Raw genomic sequence first — 20,850 nt, forward strand, 5'->3', positions numbered from 1 at the left:
AGTAGACTGCCTATTTCCCCTTCTTTCGTTTGATCTGGTGGGTTTTTACCTTGCTCCTTCATCTGCTGTGTGTTTCTCTGTCTTCTTGTTTTCCTTAACTTACTGTGTTTGGGGTCTCCTTTTCGCAGGCTGCAGGTTTGTAGTTCCCATTGTGTTTGGTGTCTGTCCCCAGTGGCTAAGGTTGTTTCAGTGGGTTGTGTAGGCTTCCTGGTGGAGGGGACTGGTGCCTGTGTTTTGGTGGATGAGGCTGGATCTTGTCTTTCTGGTGGGCAGGACCGCGTCTGGTGGTGTGTTTTGGGGTGTCTGTGACATTATGATTTTAGGCAGCCTCTCTGCTAATGGGTGGAGTTGTGTTCCTGTCTTGCTAGTTGTTTGGCACGGGGCGTCCAGCACTGGAGCTTGCTGGTCATTGAGTGGAGCTGGGTCTTAGCCTTGAGATGGAGATCTCTGGGAGAGCTTTTGCTGTTTGATATTATGTGGAGCCGGGAGGTCTCTGGTGGACCAATGTCCTGAATTCAGCTCTCCCACCTCAGAGGCACAGGCTTGACACCTGGCCGGAGCACCAAGAGCCTGTCAGTGACACGGCTCAGAAGAAGAGGGAGAAAAAAAGAAAGAAAGAAAGAAAGAAAGAAAGGAAGGAAGGAAGAAAATAAAGTTATTAAAATAAAAATTAAAAATAAAAAAATTAAAAAGTAATAAAAAAAGAAAAAAAAAAAAAGAAAGAAAGAAGGAAGAGAGCAACCAAACCAAAAAACAAATCCACCAATGATAAGTGCTAAAAACTATACTTAAAAAAAAAAAACAAAAAACGGACAGGCAGAACCCTAAGACAAATGGTAAAAGCAAAGCTATACAGACAAAATCACACAAAGAAGCATACACATACACACTCACAAAAAGAGAAAAAGGAAAAAAAAAAATATCGTTGCTCCCAAAGTCCACCGCCTCAATTTTGGGATGATTCGTTGTCTATTCAGGTATTCCAGAGATGCAGGGTACATGAAGTTGATTGTGGAGATTTAATCCGCTGCTTCTGAGGCTGCTGGGAGAGATTTCCCTTTCTCTTCTTTGTTCGCACAGCTCCCGGGGTTCAGCTTTGGATTTGGACCTGCCTCTGCATGTAGGTCGCCTGAGGGCGTCTGTTCCCCACCCAGACAGGACGGGGTTAAAGGAACAGCTGCTTCGGGGGCTCTGGCTCACTCAGGCGGGGGGGGAGGGAGTGGTACGGAGGAGGCGGGGCGCGCCTGCGGCGGCAGAGGCGTTGTGACGTTGCACCAGCCCAAGGCGCGCCGTGCGTTCTCCCGGGGAAGTTGTCCCCAGATCACGGGACCCTGGCGGTGGCGGGCTGCACTGGCTCCCGGGAGGGGCGGTGTGGAGAGTGACCTGTGCTCTCACACAGGCTTCTTGGTGGCGGCAGCAGCAGCCCCAGCGTCTCACGCCCGTCTCTGGGGTCCGCGCTGATGGCCGCGGCTCGCGCCCGTCTCTGGAGCTCGTTTAGGCGGCGCTCTGAATCCCCTCTCCTCGCGCACCAGGAAACAAAGAGGGAAGAAAAAGTCTCTTGCCTCTTTGGCAGCTCCAGACCTTTTCCCAGACTCCCTCCCGGCTCGCCATGGCGCACTAGCCCCTTCAGGCTGTGTTCACGCCGCCAACCCCAGTCCTCTCCCTGCGATCCGCCCGAAGCCTGAGCCTCAGCTCCCAGCCCCACCCGCCCCGGCGGCTGAGCAGACAAGCCTCTTGGGCTGGTGAGTGCTACTCAGCACCGATCCTCCGTGCCGGAATCTCTCCGCTTTGCCCCCCGCCCCCTGTGGCTGCGCTCTCCTCCGTGGTTCCGAAGCTTCCCCCCTCTGCCACTCGCAGTCTCTGCCCGCGAAGGGGCTTCCTAGTGTGTGGAAACCTTTCCTCCTTCACAGCTCCCTCCCACTGGTGCAGGTCCTGTCCCTATTCTTTTTTTTTTATTTTTTAAATTAATTAATTAATTTATTTATTTTTGGCTGTGTTGGGTCTTCGTTTCTGTGCGAGGGCTTTCTCTAGTTGTGGCAAGTGGGGGCCACTCTTCATCGCGGTGCGCGGGCCTCTCACTATCGCGGCCTCTCCCGTTGCGGAGCACGGGCTCCAGACGCGCAGGCTCAGTAGTTGTGGCTCACGGGCTTAGTCACTCCGCGGCATGTGGGATCTTCCCAGACCAAAGCTCGAACCTGTGTCCCCTGCATTGGCAGGAAGATTCTTAACCACTGCACCACCAGGGAAGCCCCCTATCCTTTTGTCTCTGTTTTTTCTTTTTCCTTTTACCCTACCCAGGTACGTGGGGAGTTTCTTGCCTTTGGGGAAGTCTGAGGTCTTCTGCCAGCATTCAGTAGGTGTTCTTTAGGAGTTGTTCCACATGTAGATGTATTTCTGATGTATTTGTGGGGAGGAAGGTGATCTCCACGTCTTACTCTTCCACCATCTTGAAGGTCTCCTGATAGTGTTTTTTTCCTTTAAGGATTTTAAAGATGTTGTTCCACAGTCAAATGGCCAAATATTTTCTGGTGAGAAGTCTTGAGTTATTCAAATTATTTTTTCTGTGTATGTGACATCATTTGTCTGATTGCTTTTAAGATTTCTGTTTCATATTTGTTTTTTAGAAGGTTTTTTCATGAGCCTAGCCACATTTTTTTTTTTTTTTGGTATTATACTATTTTTGGTTTGCTGAACTTCTTGAAAATGTACATTCATGTCTTTCACCAAATTTGGGAAGTTGTTGGCCGTTATTTCTTTAAATATTTTTCTACTCATTCTTTCTCTTTTCTCCTATAACTTATATTTTAAAGCCAGTCCCCAAGGTTCCATTAATTTCTTTTCTAATGTTTTTCTCTTTATTCTTCAGATTGGTTAATTTCTTTTGATCTATTTTCAGGTTCACTGACTTTTTAATTGATCATTTCCGTTCTGCTGTTAAACCCATTAGTTAAACCCATAATTTCAGATATTCTAATTTTTAGTCCCAAAGTTTCCATTTGATATGTATTAACATTTTTCATTTCTCTTCTGAGAGTTCCTATCTTTTCACTTGTTATCAGAACATTTTCCATTACCTCCTGGATTATGGTTAGAATGGCTGCGTTGTAGTCCTTGTCTGTTAATTTCAACATCTTGGTCATGATGGTTGTTGATTCTTTTTTTACATGATAGTGAGTCCCACTTTCCTGGTTTCTGGTACCTTGAGTAATTTTGGATAGCATCCTGGACGTTGTGAATACTGTATGTGGTGACTGTGGTTGCTGTTATGTTTCTCCATGGAGTATTATTGCTTTGTTTTAGCAGAAAAGTAATTCAGATAGAATCAAACCACAAAATCTCTCTCACCTACAGGTGGTGACAGCTCTGATCTCAACTCACTTCTTCGTGGGTTTTGTTATTGCTCTTTTTTTCTTTAACTGGGTTGGTTGCCGTCTACAGCATGCATGGAGAGTTTCAAAGTCATTCAGAGACTTGGGTAGAGTTTACATGAAGAACCTGGGGCTTCCCTGTCTTGCTCTATACTTTGTGAGTTTCCCTTCTCACTCACCAGCATCACTGACCATGTAAATCTTTCTTTTCCTGGGCAGCGAGATGGTGGGTTTTCTATTAGAGCTTCAGCTGCACCATACCCTGATGGAAGCAACACAAAGATAGGGGACCCATCACATGCTGGTTCCTTCTTCCTAGTTTAGGCTTCCTTCCAAATTCTTCCCACCTTTGTTTACTTTCTAGAGACTTCAAGTAGGTTTTGTTTTTTTTTGTTTGTTTTGTATTTGTTTTTGTTTTGGCTAGAGTTTGTTGTGGTTTTCTGTGGAAGGGTTAGTGTACTGGGAACTTATCTATCATAAGCATTTATGTTTGCTTAATTTTTAAATTAGTCATGTCTTTGAACTGCTGTGGGATGGGGTAATATGCTTCCAGTTCTGCCAGGTATAGAATGAGGCTAGGAAGGGGAAGGGTTGGGAGGGATATTATGAGACAGTGGAAAGTGCTGGCAATTTATTGCCTGAATCTCTGCTTCCATCACAGCAAATTGGAATTGTCTGTTATTTTACATATAGGCATCTCAAGTAAGATTTATTGTAAAATTGTTATTGGCTAAAGTGTATTTGAAAGCCACTTATTTAAATATTCTCCAAGTTCTGAAGCTCTGAGAAATTCTGCTGACTTCAAGGGGCTTTAGCAATGCTATTTAGAACCCCAATTCTTGAGCCAGACTGACCTGTATTTGAATCCCAGTTTGTCACTTACCAGCTGTGGGGCCTGGGGCTAGTTCCTTACTACCAGTATCCTCCATTTATTCATCTTCAGGATGGAGAGAACCATACTGTCTTGTAGGATGGTGTGAGAATCCAGGGAGATGATGAATATTTAGTCTTTGGCAGAGACATGACATATGGTAAGTGTGTTTTATGGACTGAATGTTTGCATCCCCTCGATTTCATATGTTGAATCCCTAATTCCAAAATATGATGTTATTTGGAGATAGGTCTTTGATGGTGGGGGGTGGAGCTCATGATGGTATTAGTGCCCTTGTAAGAAGAGACACCAGATAGCGCTCTCTGTCTCTGTCTCTCTCTCTCCCATATGAGCACCTAGCAAGAAAGGGCTTTCTACAAGATAGGATGTGGGTCCTCACCAGCACCTAACCATGCTGGTACCCTGATCTTGGACTTATAGCCTCTAGAACTGTGAGAAAATAAATGTGTGCTATGGCTCCAGTGCATGGTATTTTTTAATGGCAGACTGAGCAGACTAAGACATTATGTATGCCACTGATCAGTATTCATCATCAAGTGTGTATGGACGTTTCTGTGAGTTAAAGTGAAGGTGTTGGAGAGTCTGGTGTGTTTCCAGAGAGAGCAAAGGTAGGGCTCCTTCACCAGCTCCACAGAGGCAATTGTATCTGTGAGATGCTGATGAAACTTTTGCCAGGAACTCAGAGGACAAAGCTTCTCACTCATTATCGGAGACATGATAGCTGCCACTTGGTCACTTTAGGATTGACAATCACAGGTCCCATTAGTGACAGCTCTGTTTCTCAGGATGGACTTGCCAGGGAGATCGTCTCTCCAATGAATCACCTCCCAGAGCATATAGAAAATCTGGCTTTAGAAAAAACACAGTGGGATTCTGGGGTGTGAAGGGGCAACATCCATTGTACATTCCTCATGTCCCATCACAAATAGCTAGCTTTCCTTTAGTGCCCTTAACACAGATTAATGTTAAGGGTTCGAGCATTTTAAGGAGCATGTCCAAACTGAAATCTGCTGCCCTGTTATTGGAGAGTGGGTGTTTTTGGAAGTGACAAGGGCACCACACTGCATCTGCTTCCTCGAGGAGACTCTGAGTGGAAAAGGAGCAGGAGGTGGTGTTGGGAGGCCCTGGAGGAAAAAGATGTCAGGCTGACCAGCCTCTTCACAAGGTCATCATCAAATGTGATTTTCGAGTGCCACCTCGTTGCTGCTGGCACAAATGAGACCTGGAGATTATTGGAAATCTATATGAAAGTCTTGCCCTATGTCAGACTCCTGACTAAGCCCATTCCTTTCCCCTCCCCTGAGCAAAGGAAAACTAACCCAACAGAGAGCAGGAAAAATGTTTTGCTTTGGTTCAAACCTTTAAATTTTTTGTAGCTTGGAGGCTTGTCCTCATTTGCAAAGCAGTATTTAAACTTTGTGTGGGCAGTGGTGGGGGGCGGTGGGGAGGAGGGAAGTCAGTGTTTAAACTCAGCACAAAGAGACCTCCCCCAAATAGAATCTAGCCCAGTGTGGTCCATACTCTCATTTATCCTGACAACGATCCTTCACCATCCAGTGCTTCCTAATATGAAAAAGGATTTCTTCCCCAGACTCAAAAGTGGAAATTTGCTTAATTTCAAATCTGAGTTAACCTTCTCTTTACCCACAAGGTTCCAGGGTCTGCAGCCTCATAGCAGAGAGGGCATAAAATCTGATGAGGGTTTTTCTGCATCAGCAAAGGTCTCTGATAAGTACTTTGGCTTCTTTGTTTTAACCAAAATCAGCCCATGTTTCTTGAAAAGACCAAGTGATAGGAGATGCTCTTTGCAAAGTTAGTGCTCCCACTGCCCTCCCAGCGATCCAGGCCTGCATGACAGGGAGGGTGTGTGTGGCTCTCTTTTTTTGTCACTGCTCAAATTTACAATGGCAGAAACAGGACTTGGTGTCTGTGCCTTGTGGAGAGTCTTACAAAGGGAGGTTCAGGGTCCAGATGGAGGCAAGATCTTACTCTGTTCCCTCAAGTTGAGAAGTCCCAGCTCCAGGGGCAAACCAGGGGCCTAAAGCAAGGGAAAAAGAAATGTAGCTGATGGGTGAGAAGTCACAGAATTCCATCTGGGACATCTCTCAGAGAAGTGGGGCCCTGAGGAAAGGCTACTGCATCACAGGCGCTCAGGAAGTGAATGATGAATGAATGAGTGGCTGATGAATGAATGAGTGGCTAATGAATGAATGAGTCAGGGGACTTTGCTACACTTATCTTTTCATCCCCTGGCACTGTGAGAGGAGCACCAGCTGGTCCAACACCACTGCACAGTGACCGGTCCCCAGGCTGGGACAGCTGGACAGGGTAGGAGACATCTGCACCTCATTGGCATTACCCACCTAATGATGTGACAGTTATTAATAATGGCTCTCCATCCTATAGCCGAACTACAGCCAGACACCATGCTCAGGATCCTACTGGGATTTCTATATTAGCTTTCTATTGCCGCATAACCAGTGATCACAGATTTGGTCGCTTAAAGGATTACCCGTTTATTATCTCAGGGTTTCTGGGGTCAGGAGTTTAGACATGGCTTAGCTGGGTTCTCTGCTCAGGGTCTCACAAGGCTGCAGTCATGGTGTCAGCCAGGATGTGTTCTCATCAGGGGCTTGGTTGGGGAAGGCCCGGCTTCTAAATTTCCTAAGGTGGTTAGCAGAATTCATTTTCTTGCGGTTGTAGGGCTCACAGTGACTTTCTTCTTTGTGTTTGGCATTCTGACTTCAGGGAGGGCTCCCGTCTCTCTTTTAAAGGCTCACCTGATTTGACCAGGACTACCTAGGGTGATCTCCCTTTTGATGAACTCAAGTCAACTGATTAGAGACCTTACTTACATCTGCAAAGTTCCTTCACCTTTGCTGTATTCTATTTATTAGAAACAGGTCACAAATCCCATCCACATTTAAGGGGAGGGGTTTACACAAAGGTATGGGTAGTGGGGAGCAGGAACCAATGAGGTCATTCTAAGGTGTATCCACCACAATTAGAAATACCTGCCAAAACCCTATGAGCTATGTTGTTCTCATCCCCATTCTATCAACAAGGAAACCGAGCTTTATAGAGATGAAGTGGCTTGTCTAAGGACACCCAGCTAGAAATTGGTTGAATTCAAACCCAGAATGCCTGATTCCAGAGCCACATACAGTAACAGCCTGTGTTCCCTGGTTAGAAAATAGTGAGGCGGGAAAGTCCTATAAGAAATGTCGTGGTGGCTTTGTCATGTATAAGGTGTATCATAAAAATAATAGGTTGAATTTGCTCATTGACATAAGCAAGCACGGAATAAGTGTTAGCTACTACCCTGATGACTGTCATGTTTTTATTTTATTAACTGCAGAAGTAAAGTTCAACAGAATCTCTTCAGCTGGTAGAAATACACACAGTAGCTGGAGTGAGAAAGCATTAGGGGAGTCAAGGTTAACAAAAGCTTATAAAAAAGGCCAAAGGCGTCTCAACTCAAACTGTATTTCACTGTTGATCATGATAAGAGAGTCAGGACAGCCTACTCACTGAGCAGCCCTGGGCCTTTTATACACACGATCTCAGATATTGTTTCAAGCATTCGTCTGAGCATTACTGTAATTCCCACGGGAAAGATGGGGAAATGGTGGGCTGGAGGGGTTGAGTGACTTCTGCAAGGTCTACCACAAGTAAGTGGCAGAGGTAAAGATGTGAACCCAAGTCCAGGGTTAGGCCCACTGTTCAGTTTTTGTGAGCTATTGGTAATTAAATTTCCAGGAGCTAAATTCACCAGTTACACATATTTTATAGGGAGCACAGTTTCCTTTGTCTTTCTTGCTTTCATTTTCTTTCTCTCCCTCTTCTCCTCTGTCAGAATTTTGTGCGTTTGAGAGAGAAAGACGTAGACATAACAGAAAATTAACAGCATTTTGGGGGGTGACTTTTGTATACAGTCTTACAAATGGCCCCCAAACAATCTTGCTTCCTTGATTCTTGCTGTAGATGCTTCTCTAATGACCACCTCCATCAGCAGCTTCCCAAGCAGATGGCAGATCCTTTAGTGCTGAGAATTTCTGTCTTACCTTTCTTAGGAGGTGCTACTATTCCAGGTTAATGTCTGATGCATGAAGGGCTCTGTAAATATTTGTTGGTTGATTTAAAACTGACTCAGATGAAATAGGATTTCAGAAAAAGGAGCAATTGGTATTGGGTGAAATAGTCTAATATTTCAACTCCTTAATAAAGTACAGCAATTTGCAAGATGTCCAAGCATCCTGTGAGGGAAATTTCTATGACTATAATATCACACACACACACACACACACACACACACAGAGTGCATGCAGAGTGGTGGTGTGGGAGGGGATATGATAGCATTAGCTTAGGTTAATATGTGGTACATCCCATATAACATGAAGGGACACATGCTGCTCCATGGTCCACCCAATGTCTTCCCTCCCCTTCCACCGACTTCCTCAATCACAGACTCTGGGTTTGTTCCATGTGACATGTGCCCAATGGGAACTATAGCCATGCAACCCAGTTCTGGCCAATGAAACCCAGATGAAAGCTACTGGGGAGAGTAGCTCTTCCCAAACACAAATGCCTTGTTGGGAGAAGGCTCTTTGCCCTTCACCCCTTCAACCTTCCCTTTTATTCCTGCCTGGAAACTGGAAGTGATGGCTGGAGGCACAGCAGCCACCCTGGGGCAATGAGCATAAAAGCCACAGTAATGATGGTGGAGCAGAAGAAGGAAGAACCCGGGTCTTGGATGTCACCGTTGATAGTCTCACAAGTTCAGGACTGCCCACCCTGTTGCATATGTTAAGTTAAACCCCTTCACTATTTCAGCCACTAGAGGAAGGTTTCCTGTTATTTGCAGCTGAATGCAGTCCCCAAGTGCTGCCACAGTTACTCTTCCTGTTAATCCCATCAGTTGGGTATTATTAATCATGTTTTGCAAACAAGAAAATCACAGCTCAGGGAGGTAGATAACAAGCCTAAGATCACAGAGCCTGTGAGTGGTGAATCTGGACGTTAATGTTTTATTTCAAAGCTTCTATTCTATATTTTCTCCCTGGGTATAAAGAAGGGGAGAGGGTCAGATCTATACAAGGGGTCTCTTCCTGCCTGGAGAATGGCATTGATCCATCAGGTCATTCAGACAACAAACACTACTTGAGCTCAGCCTATGGCTACGTTCTCATGATCAGCAGTCCTTTGCCTGGAGGATCCTCCAGTCTGAAGGTCTCCTCTTTCCGAACTCTTCTCTTTTTAGGGAATTTTGTACTTTGCTTTTGACTAAGGGAGAAGGCTCTGTCACAATATTCTGCTCCTCACTCTCTGCCCCAGGCTTTCTGTGTTCTTGGTGGAGTAGAAGCATCCCAGGGAAATGAGCAGTAGAGGGAAATCGGGACCAGCGAAAGTTGTATTCATTTGCTACTTACTGAATCATGGACACCGATTGTTAACTTGGTGTTCTCAATTAAAACAGCAACAACAACACCACCACTGGGGACCAGCATCTGAATGCTGATGTAGCTGCCAAGAAGAAAACAATATGAATCCAGTAGGTTGGGGGTGACTGCTGCTTTCATGTTTGGCTCAGAAGGAATCTAGGATGAAGTCTCCATCTGCATTTGCATGTTTTGGTCTTGGGGGGAATCTAAAGGTTAGCAATAGGAAAGTCATTCAAATGATTGGTTGCTGCAGAATTAAGGGACTTACAATCAAAAATAATCAAAGCAAACATTAAGTGCTTACTTGTCATTGGCTCTGTGCTAAGCACTTTAACAGTATTGTCTAACTTTTCCCCACGGCAATGGCAAGGGGTCATTTTTATTGTGATTGTCATTTTAGATGTGAGGAATAATGGGTGGGCTGGAGAGGCCAAATGACCAGCTCAAGGTCTCACAGTAACTTGGATCACAGATATCAAGCCCAGACCCCCTTCCCTTGTATCTGGGAAGGAAAGGCTGAAGCTTCTGCAGAAAAGGCAAATGTCCCAGTTTCCATTTAATGAGCATCCTTGTTAAATGCTTAGAATACAAAATTAGAAAGACCAGACCCTCCTTTCCAGGGAGCCTAGACTCGGGGGATGAAGTGACGAATTCACCAAGAAAACAAATCAGATATTATGTGAGAAAAGATTTCCAAGCCTTCTGTGGGAATTGATGGACTCATCAATCCCAGCAGTGCTTGTAACAACACATTTCCCCAAAGTCAAGAACTCAATGACTTCTTGGGACAAATGATACATAAGATTTACTGACTACTTCCTATGAGCCCGATTTTATTTGGTTTACCTCATTTAATCCTCACAACGACCCTAGGAGGATTCTCTCTTTTAGGCTGTCCCCAGAAGCAGATCCTGAGATGATGATTCAAGTGCAAATTGTTTCTATGGGTGGGGTATAGGGAACTGATGCAGGGAAAGGAAGGCATTACCAAAGGTAAGTTATCAAACAGCCTCTACTATGGTGTCGGGAACTTAATCCTACAGGGAACATCTGGGAAATGATACAAAGCACATTTCTCTAATTTATCATGTAATTTACTATGATGATGATGGTGATAACGGTGATGGTGATAACAGTGATGGTGAGAATGAAGATGATGGTGAAGGTGATGGTGATGGGGGTGGTGGTGATGGTGGTGATGAAGATGATGCTGGTGATGACAGTGATGATGATGGTAATGGTGGTGATGATGGCGATGATGACAGTGATGATGATGGTGATAGTGATGGTGGTGATGATGGTGATGATGATGATGATGATGGTGATGGTGGTGATGATGGTGGTGATGATGGTGGCGATGGTGATGTTGATGGTGATGATGATAATGGTGATAGTGACGGTGGTGATGATGGTGATGATGGTGGCGATGGTGATGTTGATGGTGATGATGACAGTGATTATGAATGATGGTGGTGATAATGGTGATGAAAATGATGGTGATGATGATGGTGGTGTTGGTGATGGTGATGATGATCGTAGTGATAATGATAATGATTTCTTTTTTAAGTATTGAAGTATATTTTGTATTTTGGTGGGGCTTCTGTCTCCCTATAATAAATTTTTGGATATTAAAAGCCCCCAAATAGAAGATTCAGTTAAAAAATTTTAAATTACATACTGTTTACATGATAAATAGATAAATTCATCCCAAGTATGCTTTTAAATCAAGAGAAATTCAGTCTGATTTTTATTCCTCCCACAGCATGGCTATAGGATATTCATCCCAATGAAAGCAGAAGTTAATACTGCATTGACTCACCTAGCACAGGCTGACACATTGCAGCCCCCAGTAAACCTTTGCTGAGTGAAAGATGGGTGTAGACCAATGGAGTCAGTGATGACTCTGTGGGAGCGCAGAGGGCCTTTTGTATTAGGAACTGTTAAGTTTCAGGACAGGTTTTTGTTTTGTTTTGTTTGTAAATATTTGTATTAGAGTACAACATAAATATAGTGAATTGTGTAAATTCTAAGTGTACATCTTGAATTCTTCCAAAGTGAGTATATCCATATCACCACCACCAAGATCAAGGTATGGGGCATTGCCTGAACCCCAGAAGCCTTCCTCATGCCAGTTCCCCATCATCATCCCCCAAAGTAACCCCATTCTTGACATCTTGCACCATTGCCTAATATAAAACATCATTTAAGTGCATCTTGCAATGTTACTCTTTTGTCTGGCTTCTTTTGTCAAAATTACGTACGTGAGATTCATTCGTGTTCTCGCATGTCGTGGTACTTCATTGCTATGTAGATTCCATCATATGAATACACTACGATTTATTTATCCATTCTTTTGTTGTTGGACATTTGAGTTATTTCCAGCTTTTTGTTATTATAATAAAGGTGTTACGAACATTCTGGTACATTTCCTTAGTGGATACAGATACTTATTTTTCTTAGGTGTTTATCGAGGCTTGGCATCCCTCAGTCCCAGGGGAAGAGCATGTTTAGCTGGAATAGGTTCCGACACATAGTTTTCCAGAGTAGCCGTGCACGTGTGCACTTGGCTGGCAGTGAGTGTCCTGGGTCTGCAGTCAGTCATATGTAGGTTGACATCTTATTCTTGCTGCTTTTGTGTTGTGCGATATTAGACCTTTGTGAGGCTCAATAACTTGTCCTCTGACGGCTATGAAATGGGAATCATAATTTGTTTACTTTACGTGTGTAGAATGCATGTGTTTACATACATAGAAAAAGAACATAGTGCAGTCCTGGCTTTTAGTACATACTAAAAAAATGATGGCTGTGATTATTCCTACCACTATTTATCTAGAATATTTAGTGACCACACTATCCTCTTCTGAAAAAATGCAAACATGGTGTAATTATTTCATTTTCATGTTTTACAAGCATCAAGATGAAGGTTATGACCCAGGGCGGGTGTCGGGGGTCTGAACCCATGAAGGCACCCGCCCTCTTGGGGACTCTACAGATTGTTTCACACAGTGTAATTTTGTAGAACATGGATTTTCCATGAAAGCCCTATCAAGGGTAGAGTATTCTCCATGACAGAAAACATCAGTCAGCTAAAATTATCATTCTAGCCAAGCATGTAACTAGGATTAGCTAAACATGCAATCATGAAAAATGCCTAAGAGGTTGAAGGTTTTTCTCCTCTTTCACACAGCTGTTGGGGCCACAAGTAAGTGACTGTCTTGCCAGCTCCAATTCCTGCCCACCACCCACCTCCCCCACCCCCCACCATCGCTGGGACGTGCCCGGCTCTGCTGCATCTCAGGCTCTCCACCGCACCGTCTGCCTTTCCTCTGCCTGGTGACTGTGTTTTCAGCCCAGCCCAGGGCTCAGACACCTGAGCAACACCCTTTCTCCTGCTGCCCCCTGAGCTACAAAGGGGGTCAGCTCCCCGCCCTCACGCAGGTGTCTTGGTTCTGCCACCTGCTGGTTACCCTTGCCTCCCCTGTTGTTCTACAGCCATCTCAAAGCCAGGGGTTTTAAAGTTCACATTTGTCTCCCCCAACATCTCTGAGATCCCTCCTAACTCTAAACCTCTACCCTATTCCATTACGGTGTTGAAGGTAATCTCATGGGTCACTGATTGTGTTTCAGATCCTTTAGGGAGAAGGGAGAGCAGCAGTCAAGCATGTGGGCTCCAGGTTCAGAGAGTTTGCTGGAATCTGCCTTTACAGCTTCTAAGCTGTGTGGTCTTGGTCAGGCTGCTTGGCCTCTCTGGGGCCCCGCTGCCCATCTACAATGGAGGGTGCCCTGGGGACTCAGCACACCCCTGATGGGCGCCTGGCTTCCACAGACAGGGAGGCTGACAGTCTGCTCCAAGGCGCTGATGACGAGGCCCTTTGAGAACCGGGTTCCAGCAGAAGATGGTGACTTAATTGTCAGGAGAACCAAGGACGTGGCCTCCAGACCCAGGGGTGTCTGGGTGAGAACCTTCCTGGGGACCCATGGGAGGCTATCATTGGGTCAACTGCAGAGACCTGTGTGGTCAAAGGACGAAAACGTAGAAATAAATCAAGAGTAGAAGAGAAAAATTTTACTTTTTGGTAAATGTCCAAACTCTCCCTCCTCTTCTTGCCCCAGCACCTGACATGCCTGAAAATTGTTGATTTTTCTTAAAGGCCAGAATCAGAAGGATGGTATGACATCACCTGGTTTCCCCCAGTGGAATTCAACCTCGGGTTCCTGAAGGTGTCCAAAGAGGGGCTGTGTGGGTGGAACTTTTAACTGTCTGTCATCTGGCCTGTTATCCCCAAGTGTTTGTGAAAACAATTCTCTAAACCTGACGTTTTGCTCCTTCTTTTCCCAGGTCTGAATTAATGAGATAATAGGAAAAATTAGCCAATATTGCCTGGCTGGCAGAAGCCATGTAATAATTGCAGACATGAGGGAGTGCACTGAGGAGGGCGTCTAGCCCCCATTAGCAGGTTTCCACACAGCGGCGAAAAGCTGCAACCTCACGGGTTGGCTGGGGCCATCAGCCCTGGTCAGGTCCACCCTCCCAGACTCTGTAGTCCAGGGGAAACATTTCGGGTTTCACAAGAGATCAACAGCTTCAGAGAATACGAAGAGATACTCCCACAAATGACAAAAAGAAAACCACCACCAAGAGCACAAGGGAAAACTGTGCAAAGCAACCTAGCTCAGTCTCCAGGGACTCAGGTGACAGCCAGCAGGGCATGGCTCATCGCCACCCAGAGGAGCAGAGGACATCAGACACTATTCCAGGGATAGGGGGCCCAGGCTTCTCCTCCAGGGAAGGTTTATGGTGACTCCCTTGCCAGCGTCTTTGAGACCTGGATGCCCTTCTCTATGTGGGGACCTGGCAGAGTGACTAAGTGTCCTGGTTTGCTTATCACTGAGGGGGATTCTGGGATATGGGACTTTGGGTTTTAAAATCGGGGCAGTCCCAGGCAAACCCTTGGCTGTGGGACTGTGGTGCTATAACCAGGAAAGTCCCAAGTAAAGAAGAGGAGTTGGTGCCCTGGGTCTGGGTGAGGCAGGTGGATCGATTTTGCTCTGTGCCTGTCCCCTCCCTCCTGCCGGTCTGCCTCAGCCTCAGACTCCGTGTGTCTTGGCTCCTGGGCCAGCTTGAGGTCTCATGTCCTCACAGCTGCCCTCATCCTGCTCCTGCAGCCCTCGATCCTGGATCCCCTGACTCAGGCTCTGACCAGCAGGGGTTGCCTTTGCCCTGAGGTCCACCTCACCCTGAGGCCAGGCCCTACCTTGGTGCTGCTGTTTACTGATTTCAAGGGAAGCTTCCAAATGAAGATGGGAATGGGAAGTGGCCCCTCCCTCCATGGCAACCCCTCACCCCTCCACCTCCATTTCATAACAAATCCTCTGATGGTGAAACCCTTCAAAGAAATCACCTGAGTTGTGTCCCTGGGCCAGGGCCAGGGCATGAAAATTAAAGTCTACTGAACTCCTCTGTGGCCTAAATGCTTCATCAGTAATCCTGCCCTGAGACCCTGGGAATGTCATCTCACTCATCTGATCCCCTCAAAGGTAAAATGAACCCATGACAGTGCCCACTTTTTAAGGTGTTTGTAAAGACATGTGTGAAGCTCTGAGTCTAACCCCTGGTGCAAAGTAAGCACAAAGAAGAGTTAGTTCTTCTTATTGCTTCCTCCTTTCCTCCATCCACCCATCCATCCACTCACTCATTCATCCATCCACCCATCCATCATCCATCCATCCATCCATCCATCCATCCATCCATCCACTCACTCATTCATCCATCCACTTATCCACCCACCCACCCATCCATCCATCCATCCATCCACCCATCTCATGAATTCCCACCTAGAGACCCTCTTCTGGTAACTGTAGACTTGTTGTAAACAAGACAGACAGTGTCTCTGTCTCCACTGAGCCTATATTGTAGTGGAAAGACCTAAAAATAAACAAGTAAACAGATAAAGTTACTTCCAGTGTGGGAAATACCGGGAGGAAACAAACACGGGGGGTCGGGGTGGCAGCCATTTTTAGGAGGGGAGGCATGGGAGGCTCTCTGAGGTACTGAGGCCAGAAGGAGCAGGAGCTGGTCAGGGAAAACGGTGGGTGGGGCCGTGCATTCCTACCTCCTCAGGCCCTGGGAGGACAGATGTCTGTGAGTGAAGGACGGACAGGGAGGTGAGACGAGGTCATTGCATGGGCTTGGGGGTCACAAGGTGACATGAACAGGAAGCCTGCCAGGCCCTCAGGCCCTGTGGCCTCCGGGGGACACTGAGGTCCAGCCCCCTGCAATGAGAGCTGCTGGAAATGCTAAGGAAGGAGGGAGAGTGTGAGTGGCTCTAAGAAGATTCTGAGTGGAGAGTGGGTTGGAAGGTGCAAGTAGAGAATTGGGGGTCCAAACAGGACTGTCTGGTGGTCGCCTGGGCACAAGGTGGTGATACCTGGAGGAAGGGGAGGCATGAAGACAGACAGAGGGGCAGGTCTGTGATAGTCTGCATGGATGGGGACTGGTGTGGACCACAGTGAGGCATCAGAGGTCACAGCTAAATTCCTGGCTGGACATCGGGGGATGCAGCTGCCACTGCCTGAAGCGGGGGCCTCAGGGTCGCGGGCGGGAAGAGCTTGGTTAGGGGGTAAACGGGCCAGTAACATACGCCCTTTCTGTGCTGCCAGGGACCCAGAGACCTCGCGTGGAGGCGTCAAGTTCTCGGTTGGAAATGTGAGTGGGGTCACACAGGGAGATCCCGGGAGATGTGAAGCCGAGTGGAGAGGCTGTGCTCAGGACGAGGACGTCGGAGACGGTGACACGAGAGGACAACCTGCTGGAACAGCAGCCTGGGAGAGGGGTGGGCTCTTGCTCCTGCCCTGCTGTGGTGGGTGGCACCTCAAGGGGCTGGTCCAGGGGGAGTGAGGGGGAGGGGACGGCCGAGCAAAGCAGAAGTCTGAGGGCGCGGCAGGGATGCGGCCGGGGTGCCGAGGAGTTGCAGTGGGGAAGGTGGGAGGAGGGGCTCCTGGAGGAATTCCCAGTTCAAAGCGGCCTCCGTGCCCTGGGGCATAGGGTGAGCCCCTCCTCTGGCCTGCGGGGCGGCTGTCTTCCGATTCACCCAGAGGCCCCCTCCCAGGACGACTGCCCTGGACTGTCCCCCTGGGCTGTCTCCCTGGGCTGTTGCCCGGGGCTGTCAGATTCAGAACTTCATGGGCAGAGTCTCTGGGCCTGTGGCTGTCGTGGCCTCACTGGTGTGGCCTCGGGAAGGCGAGATGCTTCGACAGGAACTTTGTACTGAGTTCTAAACAACTGACCCGACTCAGGGCGTTTCTGCTTCTCCCTGGGCAGTGAGGGACAGGAAAGTGGGTCAGGGGGTGGTCATAACTTTTTCATGACTGGGGGTCGGGGGAGAAAAAGGCAGGGGATGCCGCTCCCACATCTTCCTGGGACTGGGCCACCTAGTCCCCCCCCCCCCAGAAAAGGACAGGGCTGGGGAGGGAGCCGCCTGCAACTTCTCCCAACTACACAGTATTTTCACTCAGGATCTGCCTCTACATGGAGATAATTATGTTAATGAGCAAAAAATTTCCCCCAATAAAAGTAACGAATTTGCCCCACTGAGAATTTTATAGGGGACATGAGCTAAAGGCAACATTCTAAGTGGTTGTCAGGGGGGAAAATATAAAACCCGTAGTTAGGTGTCTAAGTCTATTTCAAAACGCCAAATCAGACTCATCATTCCTGAAGACTTCTAGCCTCCAATTCAGACGGGCTGGACCAGCAGAAACGAATCTCGCCTTCTTATCTCCGGGGAATTTGTTTCTACAGTGAAAGCTCCGAGTGATAAATATGTCCATTGATTTTTTTAGCTCACGTGCTTTCCAGGTGATTGTCTTTTCAGAAGAGCAATGATAAAACAGGCTTGGATAATAATCCTGCTAAATTCCTCCAGTTGTTGGAAGCAGTCTCTAAAAAAGCAGATCCTCTTCCCTCTTTGTGGCCCCGTAGGGTCAGGGTTGAGATGGTACTTCCCGCAGAAGGATGTTGAGAAGCAGGTTCTCCCCAGGTCACCAGCACGTCCCAGATCATCCTAGGTGCTCCGTCAAGCTTCCTCACCTGGTGAAGATCATCTGCCCCTTGGCTGGGGACTCAGCAAAGGCGGGAAGCCCGCTGCCAGCCCCTGGCCCAGCGCCTGACCCACAGGGAGCTGACCTGGCAAGGGAGTGAGGGCCACGCCTTGTCCCCCCATGAGCTGGGCTCCCAGACCCAATACTGGAGGCCTTTCTCCCCTGCTTATGTTTTCCCTGCCTAACGGCCCAGGGGAATGTAAAGGAGGAAAAGGCAACACACATGTCAAGCTATTTTATTCTCTGATAAATCTTTTTGCTTGGGGCTTCATTTTTGAATTAGTGTCTTCTGGAGATTAAAAAAAATCAGGAGTCTGACACAAACAAACAGTCATAAGCAAGTCATTACAGTTTTGCCATTATTCCGGCTGCCACTGAAGTTTATGTCTCAGCGACAGGTAGCGGAGGAGGGACTAGTGCGTGGAGAGGTGGGGGGAGGGTAGGGGAGACTCAGTCAGGGTCTAGCCGGGACAAAACCTGGCCCCTGCTCCAGCCCCATCCCTGCCTCCTCCTGCATCCCAGAAAGAAGCCTTTCCCATGGTTTATGTGCTCCACCCAGACTTTCCTGCAAGGTGTCTGCATCCGGGCCGGTGGGTGAGAAGTTTGGGGTGGATGTGTTATAAGGGAGCCTGGGGTTTGTTCTAGCCGGTGTGGTAGGACACACATCAGGAAGGAAGACGTTTATACTCACAGATCCAGAAACAGGAGGCGTGCCGCAGAGGGCTACATGGAGAAGCACCAGGGCCAGCCAGGGGGCAGGGGCGGGGGGCAGGGTGGGGAACATGGGCAGAAGCCTCTACTGTGCTTTTTGCAAAAAGGAATGGGTGAGGCAGGGTAAAAAGACCCAAGACTGTCTAGGTTTTTTTTTTTTTCCATTATAGTTTGTTACAAGATATTAAATATAGTTCCCTGTGCTATACAGTAGGACCTTGTTGTTTATCTATTTCATGTATAGTAGTTTGTATCTGCTAATCCCAAATTCCTGATTTATCCTCCCTTCCTTTCCCCTTCGGTAACCATAAGTTTGTTTTCTATGTCTGTGAGTCTGTTTCTGTTTTGTAGATAAGTTCATTTGTGTCATATTTTAGATTCCACATATAAGTGATATGATGTGGTATTTGTCTTTCTCTGTCTGACTTCCTTCACTTAGTATGATCATCTCTAGGTCCATCCATGTGGCTGCAAATGGCATTATTTCATTCTTTGTTATGGCTGAGCAGTATTCCATTGTGTATATGTACCACACCTTCTTTATCCATTCCTCTGTCAGTGGACACTTAGGTTGCACAAGCTGAACTCCCCCAACCATTTCTCTTTCTCTCTCTTGGTAAAAGACAAATCCGATCCTCACCAAGCCAGAAACCTCTGAGTCATACTTAACTCCTCTTTCTTTCATACCCTCCACCCGATGGATGAGCAAATCCTGTCTGCTCGAGTTTCACAGCGTTACTAAAACCTGACCTCCTCATCCCAGCCCCACTGCACCCATCCTGCTCCAAGCTGAGGACTGGCTAGTTTGAATCATTTCAGTGGGCTCTGGGGCATTGGGGCTGCCCCTAATTGTCTGTATCTGGCCCTGGGTGATTGGGGCAGGGGAAAGTGGTCCTGAGTGTGGGCTGATGGATGAATGTGGGCTCTGGACTAGTCAGTCTGTGTATGAAAGGAGCACAAGTCCATTTACCATCATTTCTAGGGATTGGCTGGCCCTGGGAGGGGCTCTCCAGGGTCAGCAAGGTACCAGATGTCAGAACCTCAGAAATACAGAAAATAAAAAGCTTGGGCAATACGGGGTGGGAGGTGGGCACCTTGGGGCTGAGGGAACCGAATATCACAGTCCTCTTTTTATGGAGCATTTATTTAGACCAGGGTCTTTGATACATTAACTCACTTGTTTTGTGCTATGACTCTGTGAGGAGGGTAATATTATACCCACTTCACAGATGAAGAAACTGGGGCTCAGAAAGGTTTACTGAGCTGTCTGAACTCATGTAGCTACTAAGTGGCCCCTTGGGGTCTGCGCCAGGTACCCCCCCCCCACAAATGACTCCCCAGCCCGAGACCTTCCCCAGAGCCCCTGCTGCTCTGCATGTCTGTCTTCCCCTTTGGTGAGCCCTGGATCCTGGATGGAAACCCAGCCTCCCGCCTCCAGCTCAGGTCCGTTCCCGTCCCACCAGGGACTAAACTACAGTAAATGGATTGATTGATTGATTGATTCATCCCACTAGTAAGCTCTCAGTGGCTCCCAGGTGCCAGGTGCAGACCGCAGCCCGGCCAGGGAAGCAGAGCCGACTGTTTGCAGAAGAAATAGAATCTCACGCCGCTGGTGCCAAGCAGGGAGGCCAGGCTGGGAGAGATACGAGCTGAGGCCTCCCCAGAAACGAACAGGTGATCCATGGTTACATAGATGTGCACTTCCACGCGGGAGGGAGGGAGGGCTGGCTGTTCCCGTGAAGGGATGCGAATGGCTTCCCCGCTTGCTTGGTCTCTGAACTTCAGTCTTGCAGGAAGTGATCAGCTGCGTCTGGACACAAGGTGCAAGCAGGGCCCGAGGCACACCCGCAGCTGGGCAGGCCGCCCAGCCCGCTGACGAATTCCTAGTCTCCTCCCATTCATCACCTGGCACCCAGTGCGCTGTCTCCCGTGTTTATTCCAGCCCTCGGTGGGGCTCTGGATGCCGTTGTAGTGTGAGCGGCCGTGACGACCTGCCTCGGTCACGCAGACACGGGGTGGTTTGCGCTGTCAGTCGCCAACCCTGAGCTGGAGGCCCAGCCCTGCCCTGGACCGAGTCCCTGCTGGATATTGCAACCCTGTTCATGGAGGAATGAGGGAGTGATGGGGCGGTGGGGGGGGGGGCAGGTGGTGACCCAGGGACCACAGAGCCGTGGGTCCAGTTTAACTTGTAGCTGTCCAAAGTGATGTGGATGGAGACTGGCCTCTCTTCTTTGATTAAATCATTGCTTTTAGAAGAAATACGGCTTTTCCTCTTGAGGCCTCTTGGGAACTCAGCTGCACCGGGCCTTGCGAGGGGTGATGTTTCTCAGACCCCACA

This window comes from Balaenoptera acutorostrata, chromosome 1 (genome assembly GCF_949987535.1).
Source record: "Balaenoptera acutorostrata chromosome 1, mBalAcu1.1, whole genome shotgun sequence".
Taxonomy (NCBI): Eukaryota; Metazoa; Chordata; class Mammalia; order Artiodactyla; family Balaenopteridae; genus Balaenoptera; species Balaenoptera acutorostrata.